This window comes from Bubalus bubalis, chromosome 5 (assembly GCF_019923935.1).
Source record: "Bubalus bubalis isolate 160015118507 breed Murrah chromosome 5, NDDB_SH_1, whole genome shotgun sequence".
NCBI lineage: Eukaryota > Metazoa > Chordata > Mammalia > Artiodactyla > Bovidae > Bubalus > Bubalus bubalis.
In genome coordinates this window covers 86,931,821-86,951,418 of record NC_059161.1, presented here as the reverse complement: position 1 = coordinate 86,951,418, position 19,598 = coordinate 86,931,821, and the positions used below count along the sequence as shown (strand labels likewise).

The 19,598-nt window shown below is 38.7% G+C and overlaps 1 protein-coding gene and 1 long non-coding RNA gene across 5 annotated transcripts in view; one reads left to right on the top strand and one right to left on the bottom strand.

Moving 5' to 3' along the window:
* Nucleotides 1–16,289, bottom strand: part of LOC112585136 — a 118,776-nt gene extending 102,487 nt beyond the window's left edge. The window contains exon 1 of one of the 4 annotated variants that reach the window (XR_006551286.2): nucleotides 15,555–16,289. This is a non-coding gene — a long non-coding RNA (uncharacterized LOC112585136). The remainder of the gene's footprint in view (nucleotides 1–15,554) is intronic. The other 3 variants (XR_006551285.2, XR_006641118.1, XR_006551284.2) reach the window with 3 other exon arrangements.
* The window catches only part of TYR (tyrosinase), a 110,785-nt gene that overhangs the window by 12,455 nt on the left and 78,732 nt on the right, over nucleotides 1–19,598 (top strand). The gene's annotated exons all lie outside the window — the stretch shown is intronic.

The window sequence follows — 19,598 nt, the reverse complement described above, 5'->3', positions numbered from 1 at the left end:
GCTAGATTCCAGATGTTGACTTAAAGACATAAAGCAGGGCTTGATTCTTAAGGGAATTATAGTCCATTGCAGGCTCAGTCAGTTCAGTCGCTAAGTTGTGTTCGACTCTCTGTGACCCCATGGACTGCAGCACACCAGGCCTCCCTGTCCATCACCAACACCCAGAGTTTACTCAGACTCATGTCCATTGAGTCAGTGATGGTGATGAATCCAGCCATCTCATCTTCTGTCGTCCCCTTCTCCTCCTGCCTTCAATCTTTCCCAGCATCAGGGTCTTTTCAAATGAGTCAGTTCTTTGCATCAGGTGGCCAAAGTATTGGAATTTCAGCTTCAGCATCAGTCCTTACAAGGAATATTCAGTATTGATTTCATTTAGGATGGACTAGTTGGATCTCCTTGCAGTCCAAGGGACTCTCAAAAGTCTTCTCCAATACCACAGTTCAAAAGCATCAATTCTTTGGCGCTCAGCTTTCTTATAGTCCAACTCTCACATCCATACATGACTACTAGAAAAACCATAGCCTTGACAAGACAGACCTTTCTTGGCAAAGTAATGTCTCTGCTTTTTAATATGCTGTCTAGGTTGGTCATAACTTGTCTTCCAAGGAGTAAGCATCTTTTAATTTCATGGCCGCAGTCACCATCTGCAGTGACTTTGGAGCCCAGAAAAATAAAGTCTGTCGCTGTTTCCCCATCTATTTGCCAAGAAGTGATGGGACGAATGCCATCATTTTCGTTTTCTGAATGTTGAGCTTTAAGCCAACATTTTCACTCTCTTCTTTCACTTTCATCAAGAGGCTCTTTAGTTCTTCACTTTCTACCATAAGGGTGGTATCGTCTGCATATCTGAGGTTATTGATATTTCTCTTGGCAATCTTGATTTCAGCTTGTGCTTCATCCAGCCCAACGTTTCTCATGATGTACTTTGCATATATGTAAAATAAGCAGGGTGACAATATACAGCTTTGATGTACTCCTTTCCCTATTTGGAACCAGCGAACTAAAATGGACTGGAATGGGTAAATTTAACTCAGATGGCCATTATATCTACTACTTTGGGCAAGAATCCCTTAGAAGAAATGGAGTAGCCATCATAGTCAACAAAAGATTCTGAAATGCAGTTCAGTTCAGTTCAGTCGCTCAGTCGTGTCCAACTCTTTGAGACCCCATGAACTGCAGCATGCCAGGCCTCCCTGTCCGTCACCAACTCCCGGATCCAACACAAACTCACGTCCATTGACTGGGTGATGCCACCCAACCATCTCACCCTCCATTGTCCCCTTCTCCTCCTGCTCTCAATCTTTCCCAGCATCAGGGTCTTTCCCAATGAGTCAACTCTTCGCATGAGGTGGCCAAAGTACTGGAGTTTCAGCTTCAACATCAAACTTTCCAATGAACACTCAGGACTTATCTCCTTTAGGATGGACTGGCTGGATCTCCTTGCAGTCCAAAGGACTCTCAAGAGTCTACTCCAACACAACAGTTCAAAAGCATCAATTCTTTGGTGCTCAGCTTTCTTTATAGTCCAACTCTCACATCCGTACATGACTACTAGAAAAACCATAGCCTTGACTAGACGGACCTTTGTTGGCAAAGTAATGTCTCTGCTTTTTAATATGCTGTCTAGATTGGTCATAACTTTTCTTCCAATGAGTAAGCATCTTTTAACTTCATGGCTGCAGTCACCATCTTCAGTGATTTTGGAGCCCCCCAAAATAAAGTCTGATACTGTTTCCACTGTTTCCCCATCTGTTTTCCAAGAAGTGATGGGACCAAATGCCATGATCTTAGTTTTCTGAATGTTGAGCTTTAAGCCAACTTTTTCACTCTCCTCTTTCACTTTCATCAAGAGGCTCTTTAGTTCTTCTTCACTTTATGCCATATGGGTATTGTCATCTGCATATCTGAGGTTATTGATATTTCTCCAGGCAATCTTGATTTCAGCTTGTGCTTCATCTAGCCCAGCGTTTCTTATGATGTACTCTGCATATAAGTTAAATAAGCAGGGTGACAATATACAGCCTTGATGTACTCCTTCTCCTATTTGGAACAAGTTTGTTGTTCCATGTCCAGTCTGAAATGCAGTACTTGGATGCAATCTCAAAAACAACAGAATGATCTCTGTTCATTTCCAAGGCAAACCATCCAATATCACAGTAATCCAAATCTATGCCCCGACCAGTAATGCTGAAGAAGCTGAAGTTGAATGGTTCTATGAATACCTACAAGACCTTCTAGAACTAACACCCCCAAACAGATGTCCTTTTCACTATAGGGGAGTAGATTGCAAAAGTAGGAAGTCAAGAAATACCTGGAGTAACAGGCAAATTTGGCCTTGGAGTACAGAATGAAGCAGGGCAAAGGCTAACAGAGTTTTGCTAAGAGAATACACAGGTCATAGCAAACACCCTCTTCCAACAACACAAGAGAAGACTCTACACATGGACATCACCAGATGGTCAATACCAAAATCAGATTGATTATATTCTTTACAGCCAAAGATGGAGGAGTTCTATACAGTCAGCAAAAACAAGACCAGGAACTGACTGTGGCACAGACCATGAACTCCTTATTGCCAAATTCAGATTTAAATTGAAGAAAGTCGGGAAAACCACTAGACCATTCAGGTATGACCTAAATCAAATCCCTTACAATTATACAGTGGAAGTGACAAATAGATTGAAGGAATTAGATTTGAAAGAGTGCCTGAAGATCTATGGACAGAAGTTTATGACATTTACAGGAGGCAGGGATCAAGACCTTTACAGGTTATTCAGACATATTTTCTAACTGTGAGAAAGCATGTACTTTGTTATTTGGGAAATTGGGCTGATCTTAAAAATAAGGTAGGGATCCTCATTTCTCTGGATCTCAAGTCAAAAAAGAAAACTGCTTGAGTCATGTCAACAGAGCCAGTGGCTTTCAAATAAGTTTCTAATGTACAGAATCAGTAGGGGACATCAGGCTTATTGTAAATAATTTGTTAATACTAATAAGTTATGTTTGTAAATTATTTTTTTCCTACAAAGCATTCTTATGTACACATGCCGGAGTCCAGCTCCAGCAGCCAGGGATTCAGCCTGAAGGGGTGAGCAGTGTCGGCGAGAGAGAAACTGAGGCAGCCTCTCAGTTTTCTTGGACTGCCTGTTTATTTCAAGTTTATGATTCTCTTTTATACTTTTACAAAAGCATTAGGTCAGAGGTTTTATATTTTTAGTTCTCATGGACCCAGATTTATTTTTCTCAAAAAATCATTGTTGCCCCTCAAAAGGAGTTCCTTCCTCAGTGATTCTATTATCTACTTTTTCTCATGTGTCCTTGTGAATACACTGTAACTCATGCTAATGTCTGGGCTGCATACCACGTTCCTCAGTTTAATTTTTATCTTTCTAAGTCCTGTTTGCCCCTAGTATCCTAAGCTCACTATTTCTTAGAAAGGGCTTCTACCTAATAATATCTCTAAAGTCCCTAATTTCTATAAGCTATAGTAGAATATGCTAACATTACAGCAATCCTTAAATCTTTAGCTTCTAACTATTTTAATTATTCCTAGGCCCTAAATTCAGCAAACTCCTTTGCCATAAACTTTTCTCACAAATGGGCTTCAGATAGCAATCCCTCCCATGGCCTCAAGCTGTGGCCTATGTGCTCACCCTGGAATACTTTTTTGTAAAAGTCCTTGAACAAATGTCAGTGGTTAACTTTATGAATTATTCTTTGAGCACAGCTGCAGAAGGCTTTATGCCTTCTCATGCTCCTCTCAAAAACAATAAGCACCTTAATATTCTCTTCAGTCAACTCAGCCAAGGAAAGGGAAAAACAAGTCAGAATCACAAAGCCTAACTCCTTCATTCCGAGTCCGTGCCTACAGAACAAAGGGAGGGGGTTTAGGGCCGTGCCTCTATTTTGTCAGTAATGCCTAACGCGGCTCCCAACATACACACAATCTACTATTCTTTGTTGAGGAGAGAAAAGACATTATAGAACATAATATTAATAAATATTCAATGTGTGTTTGATGATGAAAACATAAATATTATCTAAAACTCTTCCAATTGCACTTAACTCAACACTTAGTTTGTCTATACCGATTGTATGAAGCTTATTTACTGGTAGCAAGATGTCAGAAAACATTGATCTCAGCCACCACCAAGAGCTTTTCCTTACAAGGGACATATTTATTTATTCTTTTCTTTAAACTTTTACTAAGAAATAATGTTAAGCTTACAGAAAAATTACAACAATAAAATCCGTAAAAAACCACATATGCTTTCTATTCAGATTCACTTACTGTTTACATTTTAAGTTTTTTTTCTTTCTCATTCACACATATACTTTCTACTCAGATTCACTTACTGTTTACATTTTATCTTTTTTTTTTTCCTTTCTTATTCTGAACCATCTGAGGATAAACTGCATAGATACATTGCAAGGGTAAAGAATACTTTACCCTTGGATATTTCACTGTATCATTCTCTTATATAAACACAAAACAGTTAACACTTCAGTAAATTCTATATAGGTGTAATGCTTTAATCTAATCTGCTGTTTATATTGCAATATTTTTAATTCACTAATATCCTTTATATCATTTTTTCTTCTCTGTAACAGGATCTAGTCTAGGGTCAGGTGACATTTAGTTGTTCTGTCTCTTTGAGCTTCTTTTAATCTGAAATATCTTCACAACCTTTTCTTAAATGAGATTCATGATTTTTAGAAAATATAGTCTCCCAATTTTAAATAAAATGTTCCTACTTTTAGTGGGTGGACCTCCCAGGTGACTCAGTGGTAGAAAACCTACTTTGGAAATGTGGGTTCAGTCCCTGGATCGGGAAGATCCCTTGGAGTAGGAAGTGGCAACCACTCCAGTATTCTTGCATGGAAAACTCCATGGACAGAGGAGCCTGGTGGTTGTAGTCCATGGAGTTGCAAAGAGTTGGACATGACTGAGCATGCACACAACACATTTTAAATAGAATTTTTAACAGAATGGATCCAGGTAGTATATTCTTAGCCAGAATTTTATAGAAGTGGTTTTGTGTCTTTCTAAGAGAGTATGACAGCTGAAGGTACATGGTGAACATGTCTCACTTGGGAGACATTAATTTGATCACCTGCTCTAGGTGTGGCCCAGATTCCCCACTGCACGATAACCGTTCCAGATTTCACCACTGAGCAGACCTTTAAGCTGATTCTTGTGACGCTGTGTCTCTGTTTCATGACCTATCATTTTTAGCGTTTTCTTTTTTTTTTTCTGGTGCAAAAAAATATTCTAGATTCATCTTGTGCCTACACTGCCCAAAGCCTGGAATCAGCCATATCTCCAAGAAACATTGGTTCCTTTCAGTGGGGAAGGACAAAGACAAAGATCAAGATCGAGAGAATAGTTTGCTCACTGGAGAGACAGAGTTCATCTCAAAACCAGGATAGGAGCTAAGGATTAGAGGTGTCTTGGACTTCAGGGAGTGCTCAAGTGGGTACAGCTGCCAGGAGGGCAAGACTGGAGAAGCAGGAGCACAGGCAAACACTGCTCTCTGCTCCCTCAATTAATGCAGGTGGAGTTGGAACTGTGGGTTTTGATTGAACCTCACAGTTATTGCTGCCTTTTCTTTTTTCTTTTGGGTCTTGTTAGAGGTATGTAATGTACTTCCCATAAAACAGATTCCCACAGTCAGTCCTGGGATGGAGGAACTGCAGCTTTCCTCTTAGATTTAAATGCTAAAGATTGAAGATGTGCGATTTATGAATTGCATGAAAGATACCCAGAAAGCAAAGAAAAATTAGCATGCATTATAAAAGGTAGCCTTCTGATTAGGTGGTCCCTGTGGAGTATGGGCTATGGATTCAGAGAAGAATCTTCCCATATGCAAATCTCTGATACCCATGGTGTGTTGCATTGCACACTTTATAATAATGTTAATGCAAAATTCATACTGGAGTGTATATTGGAGAATGGGTATGGGTTGGCAGTTTAGCAAAGTAGTTAAAGGCAGTCAAGGTGACTGGGATTTGATTTAAATTCTACCAGTTCCTACATCTGTTATCTTGAGTAAGCTGTTTAACTTCTTAGGGCCTTAATGTCATCATCTGGAAAATGTAGATAAGAATAATAACTTACAGGGTTCATGTAAGGATTTAATAAATAATACATGTAAGGAACATATAAGATTTCTTCAATAAATGGCAGCTATTATTATGTTAAACTGGAATTAGTTTTTGACAACTTGGTTATCAGTCATTAATTTTTCTGACAATTAGCTTAGAAGCAAAGTATAGACTGAGTCCTGAGAAAACAGATTATGATGTGCGAGGTATAGAGAAAAACACAGGGAGGAGCAAGGACAGAAAATAAAATTTCTTGAGATTGACTCAGGGAAGGAGCATTTCTGGAGATAAAAGCTATTGCTTTTCAGGGTGAATTCCCAGAATCAAGGAGGAAAGAGCAAAAGCAGTTTCTGTTACCTAAAATAGAAGAAGGTGCAGGAACAAGGAACAAGTCTAATTGAATGGTATGTTTCAGCCTCAAGCACATTGCAACATAGAACCATGGGACTTATAGTTCAAAGACTCTTCTCAACATATTCATTTCAACATCTCGCATTTTGCTGACATGTCCACTCTAATAGAATGTCTATGTGGCCATTTAAGGATACAGATCAACCTATTTCATTAGGGGGAAAAAAAGGAAGTTCTTTAGGTTAAGATGAAATCTAATTGCATTCAACTTCAAGAGTCCTCCATGAACCTGGTACTATGGGAAATTATGAAAGTTCAAAGACATACAAAGATGACTCTTACACACTTTCTGACCTTGAGAAGCTCACCGTCTAGTGAGAAAACATCACACAAATCCACAAGGAAAACACAATATGATGGTCAATATAAAATGAGATAGGAACCCAGAGCTAAACCAGAACTATCTCCCAAGCTGGTGAAACTGGAACTGACAGTTGAAATATCAGTAATTTCTCACCAAGAAAAGAAGGGAAGGAAAAGCATTTCTAGTAGAGGAAACAACTTATGCAGTGAAATAGAAGTATGAAAACATAAGTGTAGATAAAACAAAAGGATAAAATATATATGGCTAGAATAGTGTTTATAGTGAAAGTGAAATTAACTCAGTCATGTCCAACTATTTGCAAAACCATGGACTATACAGTTCATGGAATTCTCCAGGCCAGAATACCGGAGTGGGTAGCCTTTCCCTTCTCCAGGGGATCTTCCTAACCCAGGGACTGAAGCCAGATTGCCCATGTTGCAGGTGGATTCTTTACCAGCTGAGCCATAACAGAAGCCCAAGGATACTAGAGTGGGTAGCTTATCCCTTCTCCAGCGGATCTTCCCAAACCTGGAATCGAACTGGGGTCTCCTGCATTGCAGATGGATTCTTTATCAACTGAGCTATGCAGTTGATAAAGTTGATAAAGCTGAGAAATAGCAAAGACATATAGAAGGCAGATCAGAGGAAAAGCAAGGGAATTCCAAAAAAAAATCTACTTCTGCTTCATTGACTATGCTAAAGCCCTTGACTGGATCACAAAATCTATGGAATCTTCTTAATGAGATGGGAATAACAGACCACATTACCTGTCTCCTGAGAAACCTGTATGCAGGACAAGAAGCAACAGTTAGAACTGGACATAGAATATGGGACTGGTTCAAAATTAGGAAAGGAGTACATCAAGGCTGTATATTGTCACCCTGCTTATTTAACTTATATACAGAGAACATCATGCAAAATGCTGGGCTGAGTGAAGCACAAGTTGGAATCAAGATTGCTGGAAGAAATATCAACAACCTCAGGTATGCAGATGATACCATTAAACTGGCAAAAAGTGATGAAAACTAAAGAGCCTCTAGATGAATGTGAAAGAGAGTGAAAAAGCTGGCTTAAAACTCAGCATTCAAAAAACTAAGATCATGGCATCCAGTCCTATCACTTCATGGCAAATTGATGGGGAAAATATGGAAACAGTATCAGATTCATTTTCTTGGGCCCCCAAATCACTGTAGATTGTGACTGCAGCCATGAAATTAAAAGATGCTTGCTCCTTGGAAGAAAAGCTATGGCAAACCAAGACAGTGTATTAAAAAGCAGAGATATCACTTTGCTGGCAAAGGTCCATATAGTCAAAGCTATGGTTTTTCCAGTAGTCATGTATGGATGTGACATTTGGACCATAAAGAAGGCTGAGCACTTAAAAATTGATACTTTTGAACTGTGGTGTTGGAGAAGACTCTTGAGAGTCCCTTGGACAGCGAGGAGATCAAACTGGTCAATCCTAAAGGAAATCAACCTTGAATATTCATTGGAAGGACTGATGCTGAAGCTGAAGCTCCAATACTCTGGCCACCTAATGCGAAAAGTTGACTCACTGGAAAAGACTCTGATGTTGGGAAAGACTGAGGGCAAGAGGAGAAAGGGGGTGACAGAGGATGAAATGCTTGAATGGCATCACTAACTCAATGGACATGAGTTTGAGCAAACTCAGAGATAGTGAAGGACAGAGAAGCCTAACGTGCTGCAGTCCATGGGGTAGCAAAGCATTGGAAATGACTTAACAACTGAACAAAAACAATAGAAGGTGTAGAATATACTAATCAACAAGCTGTGGGAGGATGATTAATGGTGAGGACTTTATCCAAGGTAGGATGAAGAAGATGAATATGAGTTGGTTGGAGTATAGAAACTCTTGTAGACTCTAGAGTACAGAGTATCATAAACACTTGGTGACTATTTTAGGAGGCAGAAAGGTAAGCATCAGATTGAGAATTATGGAACTTCTCCCATTGACTTCTAATAATTGGTCCTTGTTTTGTCCTCTTAAGCTGTACAACACTAAAACATCTAGTTTATGTAGCAGCTCTTCTAAAAAAATCCCTTCTTTTATGATTCTCTGGCATCTTTTTTTCATGTAGTGTATCTACCCTTTCTATTTTATTGTGACTACCTGGAAAGTATCTTACCTTTTCATTTGCCAGAATTTTTTGAGGAACAGTCTGGTGGTAGTTTAGTTTCTCTGTCATGTCCAATTCTTGTGACCCCAGGGACTGTACCCCACCAGGCTCCTTTGTCCATGGGATTTCCCAAGCAAGAATACTGGAGTGGGTTGCCATTTCCTTCTCTAGAGGATCTTCCTGAGCCAGGGATCGAACCTGAGTCTCCTGTGTTGCAAGCGGCCTCCTGCATTACAGGTGGATTCTTTACCACTGTGCTGCCAGGGAAGCCAGTCTAGGAAATGGTAAGTCAGTTCTGAGATTTCATGAAAGATAATGGGAATTTTGAAATTTTGAAATTTTGAATAAAGTCTTAAGGTAACTGTTCATACCAGAAGAAAAAGGTCAGTGACAGGTCACAATGATGTCTCAAAGGATGTTCTAGTTTCCAGTCTCCCTGCCTGAGAAATGGACTTTCTTAGTATATCCAGAAATGGTCACGCAAACTCAAAATATAAATTAAACTGAGAACTACTGTGTAAACCAGAATGCCAAGGAGATTTGTTAAGTGCGATGAGCCATTCTAGTGATGGCAAGGCTCAAGCTCTTCCTTATCCATCTTCTTTACCAGTGCTGAGAAAATAAAAAAACTAAATAGGTTGGTATAGACTGGTGTACTCTGACTTAGAATGAGGTGGAAGGTTTTGAGAAAGAGTTCATGCAGACCAGGAAAATCTTTCTTTGCCTGGATTACTTAACACCCCAGAATTATCACCTTGCCAACCTTGTTGATATTCTGAACAGGCGATGATCCTGATCATAATAATAACAATAAAATCCAACTTTGTTGATATTCTGATCAGGCAATGATCCTGATCATAATAAAAAAATCCTCTGTGTGCCAGACTTCTCATTTCCCACATGCTATATCACTTAATCCTCGCAACACTATTGCAATATTTAATATTCACAAATTAAGCTGAAGCACCATCTTCAGTGAAGTAGTTATTCCAATGAGTTTAGGAGACATCCTGTCTCCTTTTAGTTGAATGAGCTGATTCAACTAATTTGACCCGAAGAATATTCTTTTTTCTCTTTACTTCAAACTCTCAGTGCAAATAGGATCCTTTCTATTATATGTAAGAAATTTAAATAAGTATCCTGGATATTATTGTCTGAGTGAATTTGCTTTGAATTGGGATTCTTTTATTAGAAGGTAATGTTACCTTTTTAAAAAGCCTGAAATAATATGGAGTGCTACATTAGAGAAAGTACTAAGTCACTTCAGTTGTGTCCAACTCTTTGCGACCCCATGGACTGCAGCCTGCCAGACACCTCTGTTCATGGGATACTCCAGGCAAGAATACTGGAGTGAGTTGCCATTTCTTTCTCCAGGGGATCTCCCCTGGGGATCTAATACAGTCTCTTACTGTCTCCTGCATTGTTAGGTGAGTTCTTTACCACTAACGCCATCTGGGAAGTTCAGAGAGGAAAAATATCTCATACTTGGACAGGGCCATTTAAAAGGGATTGAAATACTAATTTTGAAGGCATGTAGCAATATACTTGAGCATCAATTCTAACATTATGAGCATCTTCTCCCTCATTTAAAAATGTATTTAATAACTACATATCGAGGCTATTGTAAGGATGTACACATCCGTACCTCCAACTGTGTATGTAAAACATGTTTCTTTTTCCCCCCACATCTGTCTTCTTTGCAATCTCATTAGTCATCCCAACGTCCCTTATAATTAGGCATAGGTTACTAGTTTAATGATATGTATTTACTAATAATAGTTCTCATTTAGGTTTTTTACCTTTGGAAGGTAAAAAATGGCAAATAGCCATTTTCCACAGGATAATATTTTTTTTCCAATAAATATTTCAACTTAAGGGCCTAGAAGATCTTTAAGGAGAAAGTTAACAATGTATCTTTTCTAAATGTAAAGTCAGGCATTTGGTCTGTGGAGATTTCACTTCCTTGGGACAAATCTTGGGGAAAATGCCACCACTCATTAACAATAAAAACACTGCAAAGAAAAATTAGAATTCTATTTTATGCATTTGTTCGCTTAAAAATTATGAGTTGGGAGACTTGAGGAACCAAATACAATTTGGCTATGCCTCATGTATTTGTACGACTGCTTTATAATCATATACAACGATTGATCTAAAATCCTGTATTTTGGTTTCAGTATCTACTTACACATCTTATAATGTATGGAGAATGCCAAAAAGCTTTTTTTTTAATGTGGGTTACGTTGATAGCTACTTTCCATTTTTAAAACGAAAACATAAGATTTGTAAATATTTATATAATAATATTAGTCATTCCATGCTAATATAAATAACAATTTTATTTTCAAAAAAGTAGTGAGTGGCATGACACTGATTTATATATTTGCCAAAAAAAAAAGACATCTGGATTCTATGTCTGCTTCCACACTCAACATATTATGACAAGATGTTTAATTGAAGACCTTGAAGAAAATCCATCTTCACACATATAAAATTGGAATAGGAACAGTTTTTTAAAAATATGTTTTGATAATTCTGGATCTTCTTTATCTTTCTCTACCAAAACTTAACTAGTATAATTTCTTAAATGTTCAGTTGTACTGTCAAAGCTGAAAGCAGATCAATAAGCTTTTTGTATTTGTTATATTAAAATTTGTTGATCTATCTTACATTATGAATGATTTTTATCATAATTAGTTTGTAATATCACATATGGATCATTTGCAAAATACAGGTTCACTGCAATATGTAGATCTTTCAAATGCTGACATTTCTCATTGTACTATACTAAATGTCAAATTTATTAATATCACCAACAATCTCATGAGGAATGTCTTTAAATACTGAGAATCTGGCAAAATTATAGTGATGGAATAAAACATTCCAAAATTCTAATTTTTGCTTGAAAGCTAAAATTATCTCATTGGCAAAAAATATTATCAGTTGTGCTAAGTGACATACTTACTTTGAATACATTGTCTACCAAACTGCCTAATTCTGAATAATCATAGTTAATTTCTCAAGTGTGCCTTCAGGTAAAAATGGCATTCCTTGGAAAGTACTGTATATGGTTACTTCAGTTCTCAGCACAAGCACAAGGGCTTTTACTCTAGGTAACCATCATATTTCAAAATGCAGCAGAAATATTACATATGTAAAATATTACATGTGTATCCCATTCTGGCTTCCCTAAGTTGGCAGAGCAGAACTTAGAGCTCTGATACACTTCTAATCCTGCATCTGTTTCATGGTCCAGCACTAATCACTCTACTCTATGTGGGAATCTTAGAAGAAATTCTTTTGTGAAAACAGTGGACATTTTAGATGGCCAAAAATATAGAAGAATCATAGTCAACACACTAATAAAAGTATACATTTCTACTTCTGAGAAAGTAGATTAGATATACTTTTTGCTATTCCTCTTTGTTCTCTGACATGAGTCTCGGCAATATATTTCTGAATGTGTCTCCTCAGATAAAGGAAGTAAAAGCAGAAATAAAAAATGAGACTATCTCAAGCTAAAAATCTTCACAATTAAAAAAAGTAAAATGAAATGACAATCTACTGAATGGAAGAAGATACTTGCAAATCATATATTTGATAAGGGGTTAATATCCCAATTATACAAAATTCATACAATTCAGGAGAAGGAAATGGCAACCCACTCCACTATTCTTGCCTAGAGAATCCCGTGGAGAGAGGAGCCTGGTGGGCTGTTGTCCATAGGGTTGCACAGAGTCGGACACAACTGAAGCGACTTAGCATTCATGCATGCATTGGAGAAGGAAATGGCAACCCACTCCAGTATTCTTGCCTGGAGAATCCCCGGGACAGAGGAGCCTTCTTGGCTGCCGTCTATGGGGTCGCACAGAGTTGGACATGACTGAAGCGACTTAGCAGCAGCAGCATACAATTCAACAACAGCAAAAATAAAACAAAAAACACAGAATCTAATTTAAAAATGGACTGAGGAGTTGGATAGACATTTTTTCAAAGGTGGTCAACAGGCAGATGAAAAAATGTTCAACATCAGTAATTATTCAGTTCAGTTCAGTCACTCAGTCGTGTCCGACTCTTTGCGACCCCATGAATCGCAGCATGCCAGGCCTCCCTGTCCATCACCAACTCCCGGAGTTCACTCAGACTCACGTCCATCAAGTCAATGATGCCATCCAGCTATCTCATCCTCTGTCATCCCCTTCTCCTCCTGCCCCCAATCCCTCCCTGCATCAGAGTCTTTTCCAATGAGTCAACTCTTAGCATGAGGTGGCCAAAGTACTGGAGTTTCAGCTTTAGCATCATTCCTTCCACAGAAATCCCAGGGCTGATCTCCTTCAGAATGGACTGGTTGGATCTCCTTGCAGTCCAAGGGACTCTCAAGAGTCTTCTCCAACACCACAGTTCAAAAGCATCAATTCTTCGGCACTCAGCCTTCTTCACAGTCCAACTCTCACATCCATACATGACCACAGAAAAAACCATAGCCCTGACTAGACGAACCTTTGTTGTCAAAGTAATAATTATTAGGGAAATGAAAATCAAAACCACAATGAGATATCACCTCATATCTGTTAGAATGGCTTTTATCAAAAAGGCAAGAAATAAAAAGTACTGGACATGGGTTCAATTGCAGGTTAGGAAACTGAGATGCTGCAAATAATGTGACTTGGCCAAAAAAGAACGTTGAAGAAGATGGGGAGAAAAAAAGTAACCTCTACAACTGCTGGTGGGAATGCAAGTTTGTACAGCCACTGTGGAAAACATTATGAAGATTCCTCGAAACAATTAAGAATAGAATTACTGTATGAACCAGCTATTCCACTTCTGTGTACTTATCTGAAGAATAAGAAAATACCAGTTTGAAAAAATATATCCCCTGAGTCTGCCTTCAATGCAGGAGACCCGGGTTCAATCGCTGGTTTGGGAAGATCCCGGGAGAATGAAATGGCAACCCTGGTATTCTGGCCTGGAGAATTCTATGGACAGAGGAGCCTGACAGGCTACATGGGGTTGCAGAGTCGGACTCAACTGAGCAACTAACACTACTTATGTTCATATATTCATTACAGCATTATTTATAAGGTATGAAAACAACCTAAATGTCCATCAGTGGATGAGAAGTAAAGATGAGATAAACACACACACACACAATGGTATATAACTCAGCCTTAAAAAACAGAAAATTTTGCCATTTACAAAAACATGGATGAACCTTGAGGGTATTAGGCTATATGAAATAAGTCAGACAAAGACAGATATTCTATTATTTTACTAAAAAAAATAAATAAATAAATAAATAAATAAACAAAAAGAAAATAAATAGATATAGTGAACAGAATAGTGGTTACCAGAAGGAAGGGGTTGAGAGAGGGCAGAAAGGGTAAATGGAATCAATTGTATGATGACAGATGGAACTAAACTTTTGCTATAGTGTGGACAGAAGCTCGGAGAAGGCAATGGCACCCCACTCCAGTACTCTTGCCTGGAAAATCCCATGGATGGAGGAGCCTGGTAGGCTGTAGTCCATGGGGTCGCTAAGAGTCGGACACGACTGAGCGACTTCCTTTTCACTTTTCACGTTCATGCATTGGAGAAGGAAATGGCAACCCACTCCGGTGTTCTTGCCTGCAGAATCCCAGGGGCGGGGGAGCCTGGTGGGCTTCCATCTGTGGGGTCACACAGAGTCAGACACGACTGAAGCGACTTAGCGGCAGCAGGACAGAAGTTGAATATAATGTTTAACACATGAAACATATAACATCACAAACCAGTGTTACTTCAAAAAAAATTTTTAAATAAACTTTTGACTTTTAAATCTCAAGAAACTTACTTAGGAAAATCTGGTCTTTTAAAATATCACAGCAACAAATGCCAAGGGTTAACTCTAGTCTTCATCTTTTTAGAGCCAATCAATTTCATGCCAGAGACTATGAATAATTATCCTTGCCTTTTAAAAGCAAAATTTAAGAGGATGAAAGTGATTATTTATTTATTTAGGTCAATTTCAGCAGAAATTTATATTACAGCTTTAGCCAGATCCAAGGGAATACATGTGAAATAGGAGCTTATCTTCAATGCTGAGTGTGTGGTGAGATACCACTTTCCTCAAGATAAAAGCTATTCAATTGTTTTTTTAAAAAATTCATTAAGGTTACTACATTGTACAACTCTAGGGGCAACATCCAGATTTTATTGTGTTGTGCTAGGGAATATATTATCATAAAATACAACATAAATGGTACTCCCTAGGGTTGTGTATTTTTATTGTCCTATAAACCTATTCTGTCTCAAAAATTAAAACTCAAAAAGAACTAACAGCTAACATTTATTGAGAGGTTACTACTAAATAAGGTATTTTAGTATACAATTTATCTGCCTGGTATCAGCCTTGATTTCTATTATCCCCATTTCATAGATTTAAAAAAAGTATGTTGGATGCCATCTGCTTGCAGCACATAAATCATAAGAGCTGAAATCCAAATGTAGACCATAAAACCTTGAATACAAATGCCGAATTCTGAGCTCATAATCTCATTGGGAAATGCTTAGATATATTATAAGGATACTCTGATCCTTGAAGAATAACTGCTACTCACCTCAAGTCCCTGTGCCCAGGGCACAGTGAGGCCAAATGGGACCAAAACATCAGAGTTTGAAGGAGACAGAAGTTTATTGCAGAAGAGGGGTGGTTCACGCGGTTAAAAAAAAAAACAACAACAATCCCCAAACTCCCAGAAGCCTTTCAGCAAAGTCCTTTTAAAGGCAAGGTGATGGAGGGACGTGGTTAATTGTTGCATACTTCTTGTTCTTGCAGCTGACCATGTGGGTCAGGTCACGATGTTCCTGTAAACCTCCAAAACAACAAATGCTATTATCTGTTCCACAAAATTTTATCTAAAAGTATAATACTCTTAAAGTTTAACAACCAGAGAAGGGACTCACAGAGCCTGCCTCAGATGTCAGAACAGGCTGCTTTCACACCTGCGGGGCAGCTGGTGCGAGGCCAGGCAGGAGGTCACCTCCACCATCGATGCTCCTCACAGTAGCCCACAGGACGCCACTCCAGCTTGGGGCTGCTCGCCGGCTGTCACTGAGGGCGCCTCTGTTTCGCAGTTTTTACAAGCCAAACAAAGGGCCCCTGCCCTGCCCAGTGTCGGCGCTGGCAGGCAACTGGGCCAGGTTCCACAGACTGCCGCCCTGGGAGACTGCTGCCATGGGGACCACCGTGACTCCAACCGCTGGGGGCGGGGACGGCTAACGGCAGCGAGCTAACGGCCAGTCTCGCGCTAACGGCCAGTCTCGCGATAACAGGCGCACGAGGACAGCTGCTCCTGTTGGACGCTCTATTGAGCTCGACTTGAGACGTTGTGTAAGTCATTGAAGTTCACAGAGCACATCTTTTTCGTTTATAAAATGGAGATAGAATTTCTGTATTATCTCTGAACGTCCATGTATCAAATAAGATTATTGCTATTTAGTCAGTAAGTTGTGTCCAATTCTTTTGTGACCCCACGGACTGTTGTTGCCAGGCTCTTCTGTCCATGGGATTTCCCAGGCAAGAATACTGGAGTGGGTCGCCGTTTCTTCCTCCAATCAGATAAATGTTTGTTAAATGTTAAATATTACAATGAAGAAAGTACTGTTTAGGATTTATTCAAAGTATTAGAATTGTTATCTTTGGTCATTAATTTTAACCTTATCTGTATTTATTTTTCTTTTCCATACTAAATTCAGAATCTTGTGACTGACTTCACAGTAGGTGACTTGAAAATAAAAGCTTTGAAAGCTTGTGAACTTGAAATTATAACTTAGGTGTTTAAAAGGTAGAAAAGAATATATTGATAAAAAAGATCAGTTGTAATAAATACTTGAAGTATGGTAATTGATCAGGATAAGAAGCCCCATTTATATATACACCAACAGCAACTGTGATTTTAAGTATCCCTTCTGAGATTCCTTCCGTATGCCATGAGTTTCATAGGACATTGCTGAATTAGTCTATTTCTCCTGTTAAAATATTGTAAGAAAAAAAACCCCAAAATAATGTGACTGAAAAAGTGGTTGTTTATTTTGCTCAGATGAAACAATGCAGAGGTAGATGATCTAGAACTGGTAGTACAATTCTATGGTCCTTGATTCCCAACTTCCACCTCTAGAAGGCATTCTAATGCCTTCACTCTAATCAGTAGGAAGCACACAAAATGGGGAAAGGAGCACATGCCCATTCCTATTTAAAGACCTACGTTGGAAGAGTTTTTTATCAATTCTATTTTATCCCCATGGTCACACAGACATGGCCACACTTAGCTCTAAAGGGAAACTGGAAAATAAAACCTCCAGCCAGTAGCCATGTGCCCTACATTTAGTATAGTCATTATTTGGAAAAGAAAGGAATTAGTATTGGTAAAAAAAAAAAAAAGTAGCAGCTTCTATCACAGTGCCTTTTCCTAGTGTTCATTGAAGTGCATAAAATTAAAATCATATACCTTTACCACAGTATTATGTCTGGGTTTCATTTAAAACAAAACTAATTCTCTACTGGTAAATGAAGTGTCAAAATATTCTTTTACTCCAGACTTTTCAAGTTATTAAACTTATGAGCATTTGTTTTACAAAAGGAAATTAGAATGTATAAGAGAAACATGTTAGGATATTATAAACTGAATGTTTGTGTTCTCTCCAAATTCTTGAGTTGAAACCTTATCTCCTCCCCAGTGTGATGGTATTAGAAGTTGGACTTTTGGGATTCAATTGGGATTAGATGAGGTCATGTGGGTGGAGCCCTCATGAATAGGATTAGTGCCATTGTAAGTGACAACACAATTTTGCTTCCCTTCTCTGCTGTCTACCATGTGAGGGTATACCAGAATGTAGCAGTTTGCAACCTGAAAGTGCTCTCATCAAAACTTGATCATGCCAGCACCCTAATCTCAGACTTTCAGCCTCCAGAACTCTGAGAAATAAATTTATGTTGTGTATAACACTCAGTCTATTGTACTTTGTTATGGTAGTCCAAACTGACAAGTCATAGAAGCTGTAACAAACAAACCCAATGGCCTAACCTAATAAAAATGGGTTGATTTCTTGCTCATGCCAAGTCCAGTGTGGATGTTAATGGCTGGTGAGCAGTCTTTCACATGACCATTTTAATGGCTTCTCTAAACCCCATCTCCCTGATGATCTTCTGCATCTTCTGGGACATAAGGGAAAAGCGTATTTGGAGGGTCCCAGAGGAGGAATTGGAGAAGGCAATGGCACCCTACTCCAGTACTCTTGCCTGGAAAATCCCATGGACAGAGGAGCCTGGTAGGCTGCAGTCCATGGAGTCACTGAGAGTCGGATACGACTGAGCGACTTCACTTTCACTTTTCACTTTCACGCATTGGAGAAGGAAATGGCAACTTACTCTAGTGTTCTTGCCTGGAGAATCCCAGGGACGGCAGAGCCTGGTGGGCTGCCATCCATGGGGTCGCACAGAGTCGGACACAACTGAAGTGACTTAGCAGTTAGCAGAGGAGGAATATATGGGCCAAACCTGGAAGTGATTTACCTGCCTACTGCCCACATTCCACTGTCCACAATTCATTGACAAGGCCAAAACTGGGTATGAGTTTGGTTGTGAGTAGGAGTTTGAGGAAATGGGTTTAGTGACCATATTAACAGATATGTGTTAGGTCTTTCTGTTTGAGCCTTTTCAATTTTTTACACTGTAGGATCTAGTAATTGCTTGGGATTTTAGTTTTGGTCTAGGATGCCTCACTTATGTTGAAGCCTCAATTCTTGACTGAGAAAAAGTAAATTATTTTCTCTCATGTGCCATTATTTACTTTTCTCCATTTTCTATAAAAGTTTTCCCACTTAAGCTCATTTTCCAACAAATATAAAAAGGCTATGAAATTCTGTTTTCCTTAGCCATTCCATGTCCTTTTTCCCTATGGAACTTCCCAAAATATATTCCATTATTTATGGGTGAATAATTATTTATATAATATGGTTTGTTTGAGAAAAGAATTGCCTGTCTCTCCTCTCCTAACATCTATTATCATCTACATGCTGAGCAACACCATACCTATTTTTCATACAAGCTCAGGGTCTTCTCTATATGTAATTAACTATTCCCTCAGGAGACTATTGATAGGATCACCTATTAAATAAAAGCATAAGAGCCAATTCAGGGTCAAGATCCATTTTACTCAATCATAAACCTTGGAATACTAAAGGCATGTTCCAAAAATTTCAGCTTAACTGATTTTATAATTATGCTATTGTACTTGGAAATTGTTTGTAAAAATAAATCAAGAACTTAAATTTAAAATAAGGTCAAATAAAATTATGCTAGCAACTGGAGTTACATGGTTTTAGAAAGAAAAATAAATATTCCATATTTATTTATTCAACAAACTTTTATAAAGTATCCACTCTGTGCAGGCACTTTGCTATACACTAGGAATTATTGTTGTTTAGTTGCTCAGTTGTGTCTGACTCTGTGACCTCATGGACTACAGCATGCAAGGCTTCCCTGTCTTTCACCATCTCCTGGAGCTTGCTCAAACTCATGTCCATTGAGTTAATGATGCCATCCAACCATCTCATCCTCTGTTGCCCCTTCTCCTGCTTTTAATCTTTCCCAGCATCAGGAT